The sequence below is a fragment of the Panthera uncia genome, unplaced genomic scaffold (genome assembly GCF_023721935.1).
Source record: "Panthera uncia isolate 11264 unplaced genomic scaffold, Puncia_PCG_1.0 HiC_scaffold_1831, whole genome shotgun sequence".
Classification (NCBI taxonomy): Eukaryota; Metazoa; Chordata; class Mammalia; order Carnivora; family Felidae; genus Panthera; species Panthera uncia.
Genome location: NW_026058505.1, coordinates 4,988 through 23,247, shown reverse-complemented (window position 1 = coordinate 23,247; position 18,260 = coordinate 4,988). Strand labels below are relative to the sequence as shown.

General features: G+C 45.8%; 1 non-coding gene across 1 annotated transcript; it reads left to right on the top strand.

The window, feature by feature from the left end:
- The first annotated feature begins 15,879 nt into the window (after window positions 1-15,879).
- Window positions 15,880-15,963, top strand: TRNAR-UCG (transfer RNA arginine (anticodon UCG)). The gene has a single exon. It is a non-coding gene; the product is annotated as a tRNA-Arg (tRNA).
- The last annotated feature ends 2,297 nt before the right edge of the window (window positions 15,964-18,260 follow it).

Here is an 18,260-nt window from a genome sequence, read left to right as displayed (position 1 = left end):
CAACCGAGCGTCCCGGCTCTCTTTTTACCGGTGCGCATTTTTGCTCTGCTGCCCTACCCAGCGCCCCTCGCTTTAGATGTATGAAGGTGAACCTGAGAAGCCGGTTTAGCGGGCTCGGTGCTGCGGCGGTGTCCTTCCCTGGGACCTCCGCGGCTCCCGCGAGCTAGCTTTCCCCTTGCTGAGCTGGGCAGGGCGAGCTGGGCCCCCTCTGCCCATTCCTCCTCCGAGCGCCCCACCCCGGCTGTTGACGGGTCACCCCCTCCAGTCTTGCGATCGGTGTCCACATCTCACAGGCGCGTCTGGCGAGGTCCACGCTGAACCCGGTCAGTGTGCCCCCGGGGCTGCGGGAAGGATGAATCAGAGGCTGTATCTTCCGGGCGCCAGGTGGGAGGCTGACCCCTGAGGCCCGCGGCTCTGGCTGCTGCACAAATACGCAGCTGGAGGGCCTGACCCAAAGCAATTGCACCGGAGTCCCTGGGGGTGCCGCGAAGCATGGTGATTTGGAACAGTCACCCAGGAACACTCTTGTCAAACTCAACAAAATTGATGTCCGACGCAACAGGACAGTCCCAAAGAGCTGCAGAGATGTCAGGTAGGGCATCAGCCTGTGTTCCTAAGAGTCAAATTCACCTACTCCAGAAGCAGCATCTCTCTCTACCTCTCCCATGCATTTGGGTAATTACTGTCCTGTTTCTTCTCTTGTTTTGGGGGGATCACTTTTTGCCCTTTGCAACCTTTCGGTTGGCACTGCAAGGGAAAACCTATACAGGTGCGTTGAAGCTTTGTGGGTCTCATAGGCACCTTGTCACCAATCCAATCAGCGACGACTTTATTGGTAACAGGACTTGAGTCTTTGCTGGGATGTTGCTGTTTCTCTTGCGCATCTTTACTGCCCGTCTCTATAGCGGGTCAGTTTTGAGCATTCGTGGCCAAGGGGAGATGTTGGTTGGGGGTGTAAGTCTGGGTTTTAGGGAGGGTCAACGGGAGAAAAGCATTTGTGGCCATCGGCCATGCACACAGCAGATGACGTTGAAGCCACTAGATTGGGTGAGCACCCTTAGACAATAAGCAAAGCCAGAAAGGAGAAACAGGCCCAGGTTAAGCCCACCCCTCCTGTTCCTTAAAAATGCCATGCTATTTCTGCCACAGGATCTTTGTAATTTCTTTGTCCTGTGCTTGAAATGCTGTTTCCTGGGCCCTTCCTTATTTTGTGGCCTTCCTTAAGAGTATCACTTCTTTGGGAGGCCCCTCCTCAGCCATTCTCTGTATAGGAAGGAACCCTTGCCTCCCCCAGGCCAGCCTTCAGGGCCTTGAAATAGTCTGAAGTTGTTTTATTTGTCCATTGTCTGTCTCCTCAAATAAAATTAAGCCCCAAGGCATGGGGAGCCACATATGCCTACCTCTGTGCCCCCAGCACCTAACAGGGCTTGGAACACAGGCATTGGTGGACAGTGACTGTTTAAAATGGATCAGATCGTGCTGATTGGATTATGTAAATCTGAGGTTTTTGGACAACTAGTCCATCTTTTCAAATAATGTAAGGCAGCAGTACTCTCAAAATGTAGTTCACGGACCCCTCAGCATCCCTAAGACTCTTTCAGGTGGTCAAATGGGTTTTCACGACGATACTCAGACGTTAAGTTGTTTTCGTACTGTGTTGACATTTGCACTGATGTGGGAAAGCAGTGGTAAGTGAAAATTGCTGGCGCCTTAGCAGGAATCAAGGCCCCTCGTTGTCACTGTATTTATTCCTTACCAACCACTTTGGCAGGAAACAGACAAAGCCAGTTTCACTTAAGAATGTCTTTATGAAGCAGTAAACATTACGAATTTTATTAAATCTAGACACTTGAGTACGCAGCTTTTTAATCTTTTGTGTGGGGGAACGGGAAGTCTTGAGGTCGTTCGGAGAACAGTACTTGTGATTGAGGGGTTAGTGGACATGGCCGTGTTTTTCGCAAAAGACTTTTTGTTTGAGGAGATAACTGACAGGCAAACTGTGCTCATTCGGAGTATCTAACAGGTATTTTCTTGAAAACGAACAAAATGAGCTTGTCACCTCAAGGAAAACAACTCGACAGTATTTCTTGCCAAGGATGAAACGTGAATTCCTGAGTGAAAACTGTAATTCTGGAAAAAGCATCTACCACCACGAGCTTGGCAATTTTCCAATATTTAAAAGAACTTTCTGATGAGATTGGTGGTTGTATTAACAAATATATTTTTTCGACATTGTGTAACAAAACATGTCAACGTTTTGGAAAATATGCATAATTTGGTGAACTGATATCTTCCAAAGGACCAATGGATGATCTATAAAGAGCAAAGTATACCAGGATATTTTAATGTAACAGACTAGGAAATGTTCATCAGTGTGGTTTCAGATTCCACACCACCATTTATTCAGTTTTGGTGTATTAGGAAAGAAGAATATCCACCACGTTTTGGAAAAGTCCACTCAAATGCTCTTCCCTTTTCCAACTACTTATCTGTTTGAGGACAGATTCCCTTGTTCTACTTCAATCAAAATAACATCGCAACAGACTGAATGCTAGATATGACAATCCGGCTGCCTTCCATTAAACTCGACGTAAATGAGATTTGCAAAGCTGTAAAACAGGGCCATCCTTCTGGCTAAATTTAGTTTTATTTTGTAAATGGTTTCATAAAAATGTTATTTATGTTAACATGGAATAGATTTATTATTGTTGTTTTAAAATCAATTAAATAAATGAAATGTTTGTGTATTATCTTAGTTTTTTAAACTTACGGTTTTTTTCTAAGTTTATGTATTTATTTTGATAGAGAGAGAGAACACAAGCACAAGCAGGGGAGGGGCAGAGAGAGAGAGAGAGAGAGAGAGAGAGAGAGAGAGAATCCCAAGCAGCAGGGGAAAGGCAGAGAGAGAGAGGGAGAGAGAGAATCCCAAGCAGGCTCCACACTGTCAGCACAGAGCCTGACACGGGGCTCAATTTCACAAACCATGAGATCATGAACTGAGATGATATCAAGAGTCAGACGCTTAACTGACGAAGCCACCCAGGTGTCCCAGTTTTAATTCTAACATCGCAAGTGTTTACACATATATTCCAGATAAAAGCTTCTTGGGGATCCTCAATAATTTTTAAGAGTGCAAAGAGATCTCAAGATCAAACAGATTTAGAACCACTGTTTTAATGCAAAAGCTTTGGGGGCCTTGAGGGGTTTTAACAGAGGCAGGATAAGTGAGAGTATTGGGGGGTGTGGGGATTGCATGGATTCCCCTCAATGGGACAGTTTCTCTGAATTGTGGTGACAGCTCCATTTTCATTGATTGGTGACTCTTTTGATAACGTTGAGTGCATCATCTTGACTCGATCACATAATTATGATTTAAGAAAAGTTTAACCATACCAGTAAATCCCTAGGATGAAAATTCAAATAAGAAATATATAGACTGAAATATATGAGAAGCAAGGCAGTGTACTGGGTAAGAACACAGAATCTGGAGCAAGGCTGCTTTGCCACATACTGGCTGTGTTTATTTCTTGTCAGCGATCAACACTGGGCACGTTTCTCAACCCTCTGTGACTCAGTTTCTGCACATGTAAAATGGGGATAATAATCATAAATACCTCATTTTGATGCAGGCTGGCTGGGTCCTAAGGCCCAGGAGGGGTCCCGCAGGACCAGCCAAGAGGGTCCTTGGCTTTGTGCAGGATGAAAATCAAAGGCAAGCAAGCAGTGAGAGCAGAGTTTATTGAAGATACAGAGAAAGCAGATACAGACCGAGCATCTGGGAGACTCAGAAAGGAAAGGGAACATGAGCTATGTCTTTGCTTGGGGGTCAGGAGTTTTTACCGAGGACAGTGGTCTGGTGTATGTGTCCTCTCAGGCATCCAGAAACTGGTCGAACAAGGGTGAGTGCTCAAGTGCCCTCCATGAGTCACATATGCCCTACAGCCAGGGGTGGGGAATAAGTTAAAGAATTCTCGGAGCTCGCACCAGTGGGTTAACAAGGCTTAGGGAGGAAAGCCACCACAGGGTGAAAGCGCCCAGCATAGAACAAAGCATAGAGCAGAAAGCCGCTTCCATAGCATGAAAGCATCTGAGAACAGGTAGAGGCGGAAAGCCACCACAGCAGGGTGAAAGCACCCAGAATTTATCATTAAGTAAAACAAAGCATAGAGCAAAAGAGCCGATACAGGGTGAAAGCGCCCACAGCTAATCAGCGAGAAAAATACCTGGTTAATCCTGAGGTAGCATGCCCTATCTGTCTTAGCCCCTAGAAAAGTTAAGATAAACTTTTATCTTAACCAGGCACCACGGTGCCTGGTGCCTGCAGTAAACGGCCATCTGCTCGGTGCCTGGACTTTAATTTGTCTTGACCCAAACCCCTAACACTGCATACCTTGGAAATCACTGGTTTATTGTCTCTTTCTGCACGTCCATCACATATGTAAGCCTTCTGATCCTAATAAATATGGAGAAAGGACCCTCACTCAGGGCTCTTGTCTCCTTCCGGACATTAGCCCCTCTCGTATTCAATTCTGTGTCCACTCTCTTGCTGGACAAGAGAGAACTCTGGACTCAAAATCTGTGACAGCCAGGGATCTTAGCGTCAAGGGGTTTGAAATCAGTGGTCTTGGAGAACATTCATGATGACCTGGACCGGTCACTCCTTTGATATCTGTTGTGCTGGGGGACTCCAAAGAAATCATTAACTCCTTGACTTTTACAAGGAGGACACACATAAAGGCACGTGTAAGGTGGGGATGTGGGTCCTTGAAAGAAGCAGGAAAAGAAGCACAGGAAAAAATCCAGCTTTTTCTTTCATGGGGTCCCTTCGGTTTCCCTGTCTCAGTTTGGTCGTCCTAAGGACTACGTGTGTTATGTTCACCCTTACATCACATAGAGTGAGTGCTACTTGGGGGCTTACTGTTCTGTTTAGGTCTTTGACCATTAGGGAGGGCAGTATGCTCCCCTTGGTCTGCCAATTCAAATGTTAATTTCCCCCAGAAACACCCCCACCGACACACCCAGAATAAGATTTGATCAACGGCTGGGGCACCCCAGTGGCCCAGTCAAGTTGACACATAAAACTAACTCTTTTTATTGGGGTGATGGAAACAATCTTCATCTTGGTAGGGGTGTGGGTACGTATTTATCGAAACTCATTTAATTGTACACTTGAGATTTATGCAGTTCACTGTATGAAAATTAATCTCAATAAAAATATTAAAACAAAGTCACACTGATAGCAATCAGGATCTTCATCCCGGTCTGTCCTCCTCTCCTGCCCAGCCCCCCATCCTCACCGCCCAGCTCCATGCGGATTCAACTCCTCTTGCCTGTTGCCTGTGCCTTCACAACAGGGCTGCCCCATTACCTCCTATTTCTACGTTCGGTGCCATTCCAGCCTAAGGGGTTCCAGGCACAGGTGCATTTGTGCAAGGAGGGCATGGATGTGCACACCCTGTTAGCATCTTTCTGGGGAGGGCTTCACGTACAACGCCTGGAGAGTGGCCTCAGCCTTGGAGAAGAGCGCCGCCCTGAGGCCAGGGAGGCGTCCACAGTAGAGTCTCCAGAGCAGGGTCGGGGGAGGGGTGGGAAGCGGGATCTTGGCGGAGGTGGGGTGGGGCGGAGGTGTTGGCGAAGAAGGGTTGGTGGGGGGCGGACAGAGACAAAAATCAGTCATTGATTTTCCTTACCCCACCCCAGTCATGTAGTTATTTTTATAGATCAAACCTCAGTCATATAGTTATTTTTATAGATCAAACCCTAACATTGAATGTATTTGTACAAACGATACATTTCACACCACGTTTTATTTCTTACAATCAATTAGATTATACTTTTATATAAAAAACGCATCAAAATTTAATTTAAATTCAGCAAACATGGAGTGAGCGTGTCTATTAGGGATAGGACGATGTACCACATGCTCTGAGGCTGTAAACATGAGCTTAGAAGGGTCTGAGGGGGCAAACTCTGGCTGGCTGGGCTCTAAGATGGGGAGCAAAGGGCAGGTGTGGGGATTAGCGTGGACTGGTTTCCAGCCTTCCATGTTTTGGTTCCTCAGTGGTCTGTGCTCCTGAGATAGTCTCACTTCCCTTTGAATGCAGGGTGGCTCCTTAGAAGGCTGTTGTAATCAGTTATTAAAAAAAATAAAGCGGCCAATAAAGTTGGCCACCAGCTCAGTTTACTCTGTGTGTGACCTATTACCTAGCGTACCCGCATGTATCGCGGATGGCGTTGCATAAAGGAGCTTGTGAACCTGGCTTTAAGGAGGCTTCTGGAGGCTGGTTTCTGCTCCAGGGAGAGAAAGTCTCGGCAGAGCTTGCGTGGGTCAGCCCCAAGGACACACAGCTAGGGTGGCCTTGAGGGTGGGAGTGGGCACGTGGGATGGCTGTGAATCCACGCCCGTGAGAATCATGCCTGGAGGTGGCCAGGCTTGACCAGATTGCTGGTGGGGTACATACATACCCCCGATTTCCCTCTTTCAGTGAATCCCAAAGCTCTTTTCAATGTACCATAGTGAAAGGATTTTGTTTGAATCGGGATAACATATAGAAATAGAGTTGTAGGAACCCATTTCATCAAACAAATGTTTCTAGACCATGTTTATAAAACCTCATTACTGAGCTAAGAGTTGATTCTAGATCAACAGCATTTCAAAATGAGCTTGGAAGCTAACAAAGAGACCGGCCATTATGCTTATTATAGTTCTTTTCCCTTATATTCTAAAACCAACAAATTTGTAGCTAGCCAGTGGTAACCTATTAGCTACATAAACATGTACGAGGACTCCCAGTAATTTTGAGATAATGCTGGATTTTGTATTTGCAACCAACCCCAACAATATGGCACATCTACTTTTATTGTTGTATCTTTCAATCTATAATTTTTATAACAATTTAATTTTTTTTTAGATTTTTTTTAACGTTTTATTTATTTTTGAGACAGAGAGAGACAGAGCATGAACGGGGGAGGGGCAGAGAGAGAGGGAGACACAGAATCGGAAGCAGGCTCCAGGCTCTGAGCCATCAGCCCAGAGCCCGACGCGGGGCTCGAACTCACGGACGACGATATCGTGACCTGAGCTGAAGTCGGCCGCTCAGCCGACTGAGCCACCCAGGCGCCCCAACAATTTTAAAACAACACTATAATTCTTTAAAACTACCTTCCACCACCATGGGGCGCTTGGGTGGTTCAGCCAGTTAAGCATCCAACTTCAGGGGCGCCTGGGTGGCTCAGTTGGTTGGGCGTCCTACTTCGGCTCAGGTCATGATCTCGCGGTCCGTGAGTTCGAGCCCCGCGTCAGGCTCTGTGCTGACAGCTCAGAGTCTGGAGCCTGTTTCAGATTCTGTGTCTCCCTCTCTCTCTGACCCTCCCCCGTTCATGCTCTGTCTCTCTCTGTCTCAAAAATAAGTAAACGTTAAAAAAAAAAAAAATTAAAAAAAAAAAAAAAAAGCATCCAACTTCAGCTCAGGTCATGGCCTTGCAGTTTGTGGGTTTGAGCCCGGCGGCGTCGGGCTCTGTGCTGACAGATTGGAGCCTGGAGCCTGCTTCGGATTCTGGGTCTCCCTCTCTCCCTCTCTCCCTCTGCCCCTCCCCTGCTCATGCTCTGTCTCTCTCTGTCCCTCTAAATACATGTTAAAAAAAATTAAAAAACCAAAAACGACTTCCACCACCAAAATGCTAAACATCCAACAGGAGGGAACAGAACATGCAAACGCAAATGCAAATGCAGGAACCAGTGCTTGGCGAAGAGGTTGGTGTAAACAAAGCAGTGTGCTACTGGCTGAGTTGTGTTGCTGAGTTGTGTTGCTGAGTTGTGTTGCTGAGTTGTGTTGCCTGGCATTTCTATCAGCGCCTTCTGGAGGCGGGTCCAGTCGAAGGGGAGAGTGTCAGGCACGCGGAGGGCATGGGGACAGCCTCTGTGGCAGCTTGCAGGACCAAAGCCCTGTGGGACGGGAGGTGACCTGTGGCAAACGCCTGGTCTCAGGCTCTGTGGTTGTGCGTGGAGATGCGCGCTCCTCGGGATTCCTTCAACTGAAGGAAAAGAGACTGTCACTTGCTCCTGACACGAGGAAGTCCAAGGGCACGCACTGGCTTCTGGCTGGGGTGGCTCTGGGGTCCCCAGCAATGCTATTAGCTCCTTCTCCAGCCCTTGGCTCTGCTTCCTTTGGGGTTGCCTCCACGTCAGGGGGCACTTGGCTGCTGGTGCCTCCAGAATGACATCCTGTTTCCCCACCAGCTCAAAGTGGAGAGTTTCCTGCTGCTCCCAAGTCTTGGACTGAGTCTTGTCAGCAGAGCTGGGCCTCAGGTCTTCTCTGGATGTGATCTCCGAGACCAGGGGAAAGCATATATGATGTGCGGTAATTGGGTCAGGCCTGGGTCATGGGCAGTTCGCTGAGATGTGGCAGGGCGGAGCTGGTCAGCTCATTTTTACCCACTGAGCTGAGCCCGGGGCAGTGAGCGCCCAGAGATAGCTAGAGATGCCTTTCTAGGAGGGGGAGAGGGTAGGCGGAGCCCGCATTGTCCTCTCATGGTCCTGGTGACACATCAGCATCTACTCCTGAATGACTTGAGAGACCTTTGAAAAGGACCTTTGAAAATCCCAAGGGACCCTTGGAAATCCCCTTGACTGCTAGAGGAAGAAAGATACATGCAGTGTGATATGTGAGTGTTTATTATGCTTAAAAACCCACAAATGGTGTTGTTTTCTATGGGCACACGTATAAGTATGTAAAAAAACCTTTTTTTTTTTTTTTTTTAGAGTCAGAGGCGTAGATACTAAATTCATTTCAGTAGTTACTTCTGGAAAGGTAGGGAGGAGCCTGGGATGAGGTGTCAAGAGGGCTTTGGCTTTGTATTTAGTGGACACATTTTAAAATTTAATTAGAAATAGTTTACATATAGTAACATTTACTTTTGGGGGTGTATAGTTATGAGTTTTGACAAATGCATGAAGTCAGGCAGCCACCTCCACAATCATGACAAAGAACAGTTTCATCATCCCCCAAAATCCCTTGCAGTTAACCCCTTAGTGGTTAACCCCTCCACGAATCCCAGACTCTGGAAACCATTGGCCCACTCTCCATTCCAGGGGTTTTGTCTGTCAGAGAGTGTCATATAAACGGACTCATGTGGTATGTACCCTTTTGAGTCTGGTTTCTTTCACCCATGTTCAGATTCATCCATGTTGTCTCATGTATCAGTAGTTTGTTTCTTGTTTTCTGCTGGGTAGTATTCCATTTTTTGGGTATACCACAGTTTATCTTTTTTTTTAATCTTGTTTTTTTTAACATTTATTCATTTAAAATTTTTTATTTTAAATTTCATTTTAAATGTTTATTTGTTTTTGAGAGAGAGTGAAACAGAGCATGAGTGGGGGAGGGGCTGAGAGAGAGAGGGAGACACAGAATCTGAAGCAGGCTCCCGGCTCTGAGCTGTCAGCACAGAGCCTGATGCGAGGCTCGAACCCACAATCCACGAGATCATGACCTGAGCCGAAGTCGGATCCGACTGAGCCACCCAGGAGCCCCCACGGTTTATCTTGTTGAAGGAGATTTGGGTTATTTGTCAGCCATTATGAGTGAAATGCTATAAAAATTCCAATACAGGTATGCGTGTACATGAGTTTTCATGTCTCCAGGGTAAATATCTACAAGTGGGGTGGCTGAATCACAGGGTAAGCGTAGGTTTACCTTTATGAGAAACTGCACACTGTTTTCCATAACACCCACATCAGCAATTTTGAGAATTCGAGTGGGCCCTGCAACTTTACCGGCATTTGGTATTGCCAATGTTTTTATTTTAGCCATTCTAATAACTGTGTACTAGTTTCTATCTGTGGTTTCAAAGAAACTTTTTATCTTGAAATAATCTTAGACTTACAGAAGAGTTGCAAAAATAGTGCAGAGAGCTCCCGTGTTCTCTATACTCAGTGCCCCTGCTACTAACATAGTACCTAATTCACAGTATGTTTATCAAAATGACATTAATATTGGTGCAATACTAGTAACTAACCTACAGACTTTATTCGGATTTCCCTAGTTTTTCACTAATGTGCACTTTTGGTTCTGGCATCCAATCCAGGACCCCATATTGCATGTAGTCTTTGCGTCTCCTTGTTGCCCAGTCGTCGTGACTTTGTGTTTCATGATTTTCACACTTTTCAAGAGTACTGGTCAGGTATTTTGTGGAATGTCCCTCAGTTTATACTTGTCTGATGTTTTCTCATAATTAGGCTGATATTATGATTGGGGGAAGCATGTCACACAGGTTTATTTATTTATTTATTTATTTTTCAATATAATTTATTGTCAAGTTGGCTAACATACAGTGTATACAGTGTGCTCTTGGTTTTGGGAGTAGATTCCCATGATTCATTGCTTACATACAACACCTAATGCTCATCCCAACAAGTGCCCTCTTCAGTCCCCATCACCCCAGCCACCCCCCCCATCAACCCTCAGTTTGTTCTCTGTATTTATTTGGGTTTTTTTTAAACACTATTATTTTCTGGGTTTGCCAGCTCATTTGTGTATTCTCTGTCCCCCTAGAATCAACCTCTTCTTCCAAAATTCCTGGTTCCTTATATGAAAGAACAGCATTTAGAAATCAAGATCTGGCTACCACCTTACACCTGTCAGAATGGCTAACATTAACAACTCAGGCAACAACAGATGTTGGCGAGGATGCGGAGAAAGAGGATCTCATTTGCATTGTTGGTGGGAATGCAAGCTCGTGCAGCCACTCTGGAAAACAGTATGGAGGCTCCTTAAAAAACTAAAAATAGAACTACCCTACAACCCAGCAATTGCACTACTAGGCATTTATCCACGGGATACAGGTGTGCTGTTTCGAAGGGACACATGCACCCCCATGTTTATAGCAGCACTATCAACAATAGACAAAGTGTGGAAAGAGCCCAAATGTCCATCGATGGATGAATGGATAAAGAAGATGTGGTATATATATATATATATATATATATATATATATACATACATACAACGGAGTATTAGTTGGCAATCAAAAAGAAGGAAATCTTGCCATTTGCAACTACATGGATGGAACTGGAGGATATTATGCTAAGTGAAATTAGTCAGTCAGAGAAAGACAAACATATGACTTCATTCATATGAGGACTCTGAGACAAAACAGATGAACAGAAGGAAAGGGAAACAAAAATAATATAAAAACAGGGAGGGGACAAAACAGAAGAGACTCATATATATGGACAACAAACTGAGGGTTGCTGGAGGGGTTGGGGGAGGGGGGATGGGCTAAATGGGTGAGGGGCACTAAGGAATCTACTCCTGAAATCACTGTTGCACTATATGCTAACTAATTTGGATGCATGTTAAAAAAACATTTTAATAAATAAATAAATAAATAAATGAAAAAAAAAAAGAAATCAAGATCTGGATGCTGGGTGTCCTTATTGATATTGGAGTGTTGCTGCTTCTAGGCTGTCTCAGCAGACAGAGGTGAGGATTTCTATGTACGTTTTCTAAACATGCATATACACATATCTCTACTTTAACAAATGAGTTCATACTGATTTTTTTTAAATTTTATTTGAGAGAGAGAGAGAGAGAGAGAGAGAGAGAGAGAGAGCATGAGAGCAATCATGGGAGGGGCAGAGGGAGAGGGAGAGAGATATAATCGCAAATAGGTTCCATGCCAAGTGCGGAGCCCAATGCAGGGCTCATTCTCAGGACTATGAAATTACGACCTGAGCCAAAATCAAGATTTGATCGCTTAATCGACTGAGCCACCCAGGCGCCCCCATGCTGATATTTCTGACTCCAATCCAGCACCATGGTGTTCCCTTCTGGCACCCCCCCCCCCGCCCTTGCTTCTTTTGTAACTTCTTTCTGAGTAAATAAAAAGACTTTCATAATCTCCAATATTGTCTCCAAATATCTACTTATTTGCTCAACTCTAGTGTACGTGTAACATACCTTTGGAATTCATAACCGGTATCTGATGGAGAAACAGATTTACCAACCAGAGCGCAGTTTCTATGTAGTTCTTTTTTTCTTTATTCTTACAGAATCTATCAAAACAGTGTCTTAGCTCCTTCCTTCCTCACTAGGTTGAGTGTGCTTAAGCCATCCGTCTTAGACAGATTCATTTGTCACTGTGTGCATTCCATCTTGGATGCCTCTGATGTTCTGCATGACTTCTAAAAATTTTCACACAGTAAAATTGACTCTTTGTGGTATACAGATCTATGGATTTTTAAAAAATGTTTATTTATTTCTGAGAGACAGAGAAAGAGCGTGAGCCAGGGAGGGGCAGAGAGAGGGAGACACAGAATCTGAAGCAGGCTCCAGGCTCTGAGCTGTCGGCACAGAGCCCGATGTGGGGGTCCAACCCACGAACTGCGAGATCACGAACTGAACCCGAGTCGGATGCTTAACCAATTGAGCCACCCAGGCGCCCCTGGATCTATGGTTTTTTGACAAATGACACTGATTTTCCTCTGTTGAAACTGCCTTGCATTCCTGAGATAAACTCCATTTAGTTGTGATATACTATCCTTTTCATATATTGCTGGATTAACTTTGCTACTGTTTGGTTGAGGATTTTGCATCTGTGTATGGCGTATTGGTCTGTAGCCTTGTAAAGTCTTTCTCTGGTTTCGGTATCAGGGTAAATCTGGTCTCATATAGTGAGCTGGGGAGTTTGCCTCCTGTTTTATATTCCTGAAAGGGTTGTGTAGGATTGATATGATTTCCTCTTTAATTGTTTAGTGGAGTTCACCAACAAAACCATCTGGGGGTAAAGCTTTCTTTGTTGGAAAGTTTTCATTAAAAATTCAGTTTCTTTAGTATATATAGCACTGAAATAGCTTTATCTATTTCTTTCAGTGAGCTTTGGTAGCTCCTTATAAGGTTAGACATATATTTACCATGCAATCCAGCAATCCCACTCTTTGGTATTTACCTAGGTGAATTGAAATCTGGTGTGCATGCCAGGAACTTTCTTGTTCTTTTTTTTAATTTTAGTTTTCTTTTTTTTTTTTTTTTTTTTTTTTGGGGAGAGGGGTTACCAATGGGGGGGGGAGAGGAGGCAAAAGGAGAGAGAGAGAGACAGAGAGACAGAGAGAGAGAGAGAGAGAGAGACAGAGGGAGAATCTTAAGCAGGCTCTACACTCAGTGAGAAGCCTGACTCAGGGTTCAATTCAACGACCTTGGACCATGACCAGGCCCAACGACCAGGATCATGACCTGAACCAAAATCAAGAGTCAGACACTCAACAGACTGAGCCACCCATTCACCCTCTCCCTTTTTTCGCTTTTTAATTTTATTATTATTATTATTATTATTATTATTTAGAGAGAGCATGAGAGGAGGAGAGGGGCAGAGGGAGAGAAAATAAAGAAAGTTTCAATTCGGAAGTTCATGGCAAGGATTCCCTGGGTGGCTCAGTTGGTTAAGCATCCAATTCTTGATTTGGGCTCAGGTCACGATCCTGGGTTGTGGGATTGAGCCCCGCCTCGAGTGTGGAACCTGCTTAAGATTCTCTCTCTTTCTCCCTCTGCCCCCTCTCTCTGTCATGTGCTCTCTTTCCCTCTCAAAAAAAAAAAAAAAGTGCATGGCAAGTTGTCAGACCCACTACTGGAATATCTAGGAATGGCTTCTGCTTGTTGCGAATTCCCAGGGCTTCAAGGTCAGACGACCCTAGCCTTTGACCACAGATGAACACCTGATCCAGGATGGCCTACGGATCATCCATGGCTAGGAAAGCAGCTAGCTAGGTCAGGCTGGGCCAGTCAGAGCCCTCCCATAGAATTAAGAACTCGAGTGGCTGTCCTGTAATGCGCAGACCCAGGTGCTGTGGGTGATGGTGTTGGTGGCCCTGGGGTACCATGTTTTCTGCCACGAGGTTTCAGGGAACCGAAGATGCTGGGGAAGATGCTGGGGGAGAGGGGCTGGGATGAGAGACCGAAACCACACAGTTTGCTCCCACATGGCTCTGGCCTTGCTGTGTTGGGCTTTGAGGCGCACCCCAGGCCAGAGTCCCATAGGACAAGTTAAGTTGGGTTTCTGTTACTTGCAATTAAAAGTATTCTAATGCTCAAATATCTTTCCTTAGACCCTTCGTGTTTTCTTCTGGAGAGAGAGTTTTTCTCTCTCCTGTCACTTTCACCTGTCACATGTCACCTGTCACTTTCCCCCTTTGATCTAAGTGGTAGAGCACTGTGGCCAAGCAACACCATGTCGCTCCTTACTTTTCCTTTTCCTAAAGTGAAGAAAATCCTTTCTGGCCGACTACATAGGGGTCTTGCTTGGAGAGGGTGCTCAAATGATGTCCAGGAAAAGGATGCTGTCAGGAAGGACACGAAGACGTGCCTTGAGTTCATCTGAATTGGGGCTGAGATATATCAAAGAGTGACAGTGACAATGGGGATAATGATTTGGGACTTTTGTCTACCTAGGAGCAGGAAATGCACGTGTTGCCGTGAAGGTGTTACAGTTCTCTTGAGCAGTTATTATTATTGCTGGCTGTCATTGTCACTGTTGTCGCAACCGGACTGGAGGGAGCACTCTGAGTTCACCGTGGTTCTGGGTGTGCCCGTGTTCTCCCTGCCTCCAAAACCTGACTCCTTCCCACTTGGCTCCCTGTGGCCACACTTTCGATTGAATCCCATGAGACTTTGGCTCTTGCTCACAAAACTAGGGAAACTGGGCTTATTTTCTCCTCTTTATTTATAAAAATTAAAAAAAAAAACAAAGAAAAATGTAAAGAATCACCTCTTGGTTTTCTAAGTGACAGAATGTTATCTAAATGAATATTGGCATGAACTTTTGGGAGGGACATTTCTGATGGTCATTCTGTGGCGGAAGCAAAGGACTCCCCTGTTTTTTGTGCGACTTCTTTTGTTGACGGTACAGGGACTCCCGTGGAAGAAAGCACACCTCAAGGATTTCAGTGACTTCCTCTCTGCACACAGCTCACCAGGTGCCAGGCTTGATGTTAAGTTGCACTTGGCCTCAGCTACCTGAGGAAATGTAAATTTGTATTTCTGGGGCCAGATAACTTGCTTTTTTTCTTTGTTATCTGAGATGTAGGAGCTGGAAGGAAACCTTTAAGCTTCTTGGCGCTGATTATTTCAGCCGCTGTGATGCTAATGATTCACATATTGAACAAATAAAATACCCTGGAAGCCTGCTAAAGGAGGAATTTCCAAACACATTCATTCTGTTGACAAAGGTGCCTTCTGAGAGGCTTAAGGAGGCACAATTCTATTTGGTCTTGTTCCTGAGGGTAGCACACATACCTCTTTATTTCCGAATATTTTTTTTTCCTTGAAAAAGTTGTAAAAAGTAGAAACAGGCAATTCACCAAGGAAGAAAGGCAAACGGCCAGAAAACATATGAAAAGATGCTCAATCGAATAGAAGCAAATTGAAGCAGTGAGATTTTTTTTGTCCTCCAGCCACATTAGAAAATATTACATAAAGGCTGATGATAACTCCCAGAGTTGCTGAGAAAATGAGCATTTTTATGTCCTACCTTCTAGGTACAATCTGACAATCATTGTGTAAACTGCTCCCTTTGGCTTGGAAACTGTACCTGTGGGCGTTCGTTTTAAAGACCCCCCTCCCCTTTGTGGGGATGAAGACTGAAGTCATTTACTGAAGATGGCTTAGGAAAGAGACTAGAAACAACCTAATGTCCACCAGCGGGGACGCGTTAGGCAAATGACATGCACAGCTCTCTGCAGAGTGTACAGCAGGCACCAACGAAGGTGCTGAGCTCTGTGTGCGAATGTGGACACACGTCACTGATGTATTGCCAAGCAGAAACCATTACAAAACTGTGCTCATTTGTGATTCCACTTGGGTGATGAAATCTGCGTGGAAAAGTAGGGGCGCCTGGGTGGCTCAGTCGGTTGAGCGCCCGACTTCGGCTCGGGTCACGATCTCACAGTCGCGGGTTCGAGCCCCGCGCGGGGCTCTGTGCTGACCGCTCAGAGCCTGGAGCCTGCTTCGGATTCTGTGTGTGTGTGTGTGTGTGTGTGTGTCTCTGCCTCTCTCCCATTTGTGTTCTCTCTCTCAAAAATAAATAAACATTAAAAAAAACAAAACCAGAAAGTAGTCTGGCCAGGCACAGAAGGACAAATCCTGCATAATTCCACTTAGCATCGCTGTAGTCAAATTCACAGAAACAGAAGGTAGAATGGTGGTTGCCGGGGGCTGGGGGAGGAGGGAATGAGCGTTTTTGTTTGACAGGTACAGGGTTTCAGTTTGGGAAGATGAAAAAAGCACTGGAGAGGGATGGTGGGGATGGCTGTACCCCAGCATGAATGGACTTCCTGCCACTGAACTGTACACGTGAAAATGGTTAAAGGGGTAAATTTTACATTACATATATTTTCCCACAACAAAACATTTTTTTAAAATTTTTTAATGTTTATTTATTTTTGAGATAGAGAGACACAGAACATGAACAGGGGAGGGGCAGGGAGAGAGGGAGACACAGAATCTGAAACAGGCTCCAGGCTCTGAGCCGTCAGCCCAGAGCCTGACGCGGGGCTCGAACTCACGAACCGTGAGATCGTGACCTGAGCCGAAGTCGGCCGCTTAACTGACTGAGCCACCCAGGCACCCCAAAACATTTTTAAAAAATGTTTATTTATTTATCTGAGAGAGAGAGAGCGCGTGCGAGAGCCTGCGTGTGCTCGAGCATTCAAGTGGAGGGGGGAAGGGTAGAGACAGAGGGAGAGAGAGAAGCCTAATCAGGCTTGAGCCCAATGCAGGGCTGGATCTCATGAACCGTGAGATCATGACCCAAGGCGAAATCAAGAGTCTTAACCGATGGCCCCACCCAGGTGCCGCCCGCCCCCCCAAATTTTTTAAGTAGCTGAAAGGATATCTGCCAGAATACCATTGTTATTTTCTGTGTGATTAGTTTTTGTTTTCTTTACAATAAGCAGATATTCTGTGAGCCCATCCTGGACTACCAGTGAGCTCTGGATTCATTGAATACCTCTATTTTTGTTTATATTTTTTGTAAATGTGGTCATGTGGACTTGGAACCTGCTCCCACACCTTCCCTCTTTCTGTTTGCCACAATTTCCCTGAAAAGCAAATATCTCATTCTTGCCCCCCCGCCTTACCACCTCCACCCCCTCCCTAAACTTCCACACAAGAGGGGCTGAGGGGACAGACTTGGCCATAGGTCCAGACACATGGCCCAGTGGAACTTCGGTCTCAGCCCCTGCAGCCTGCTTTTACCCACATGGGCACCAGCACCTGTTGTAGCCACCAGGGGAATTTGTTGGGGAGGGAGAGGAGGACATTTGGGGGTCAGTTCACATAAGTCACAGCAGCTGGTGCCAGCTGGGCACTGGCAGATCCAAGGGGCGGTCCCAAGGACCAGCGCCAAACTCTTTGTCACCATCCCCCGCCCCACTTTCTGTCCCCACCTCACGCCTCTGCTCTCTCTGCTCCAGAACCAGTGCCTGAGAGACAGACAGCTACTAGCTGACCTTGGTCGCATGTATGTCAATGCTTTCAGGGGGCAGGAGAGACTGTGTCGATCAGTAGGCCTCTGAACTTCTCAAAATGGCAAGGGGCAGATCATCCTCAAAAGGAAACTGAGGCGTGGGACCAGGAAGGGAGAACCACCTAGCCAGTGAACCTGTCCACGCAGCAATTACGTTCCAGAGCCCAGGACTTCTCCACAAGCTCTTCCCTCTGCCTGCAGCACTCTGTCTCCAAACCTTTGCCCGACTAGCTCCTTGTTATTCACCTCTCAGCTTGAAGGCCACCTCTGCAGGCTGTGGTCCCCATGGTGCATCTCTCTGCCCGGCCACTTGAGATCCCCCCATCCTGAGCCTCAGTTTTATTTTCTCTAGTACACTTACCTTCACCTGAGGGTGTTGTGCTCACTTACTCACCTGTGCGTTTGGAAACATGGAAATGTATTCTCTTACAGGTCTGGAGGCTGCAAGTCCAAGGTCAAGATGTCAGCAGGCTTGGCTTCTCCTGAGGCCTCTCCTGCGGATGGCCATCTTCTCACTGTGTCTTCACGTGTCTTCACTTTCTCTATGTGCTCACACTTCTTTGTCCAAATTTCCTCTTTGTATAAGGACACAAGTCAGATTGGATTAGAGCCCATCCCAATGGTCTCAGTCTAATCTAATTACCTCTTTAAAGACCCCATCTCCAAATATAGTCACATCCTGAGGTACTGGGAGTTAGGGTTTCAATGTACAAATTTTGGGAGGATGCAATTCATCCCATAGCAGT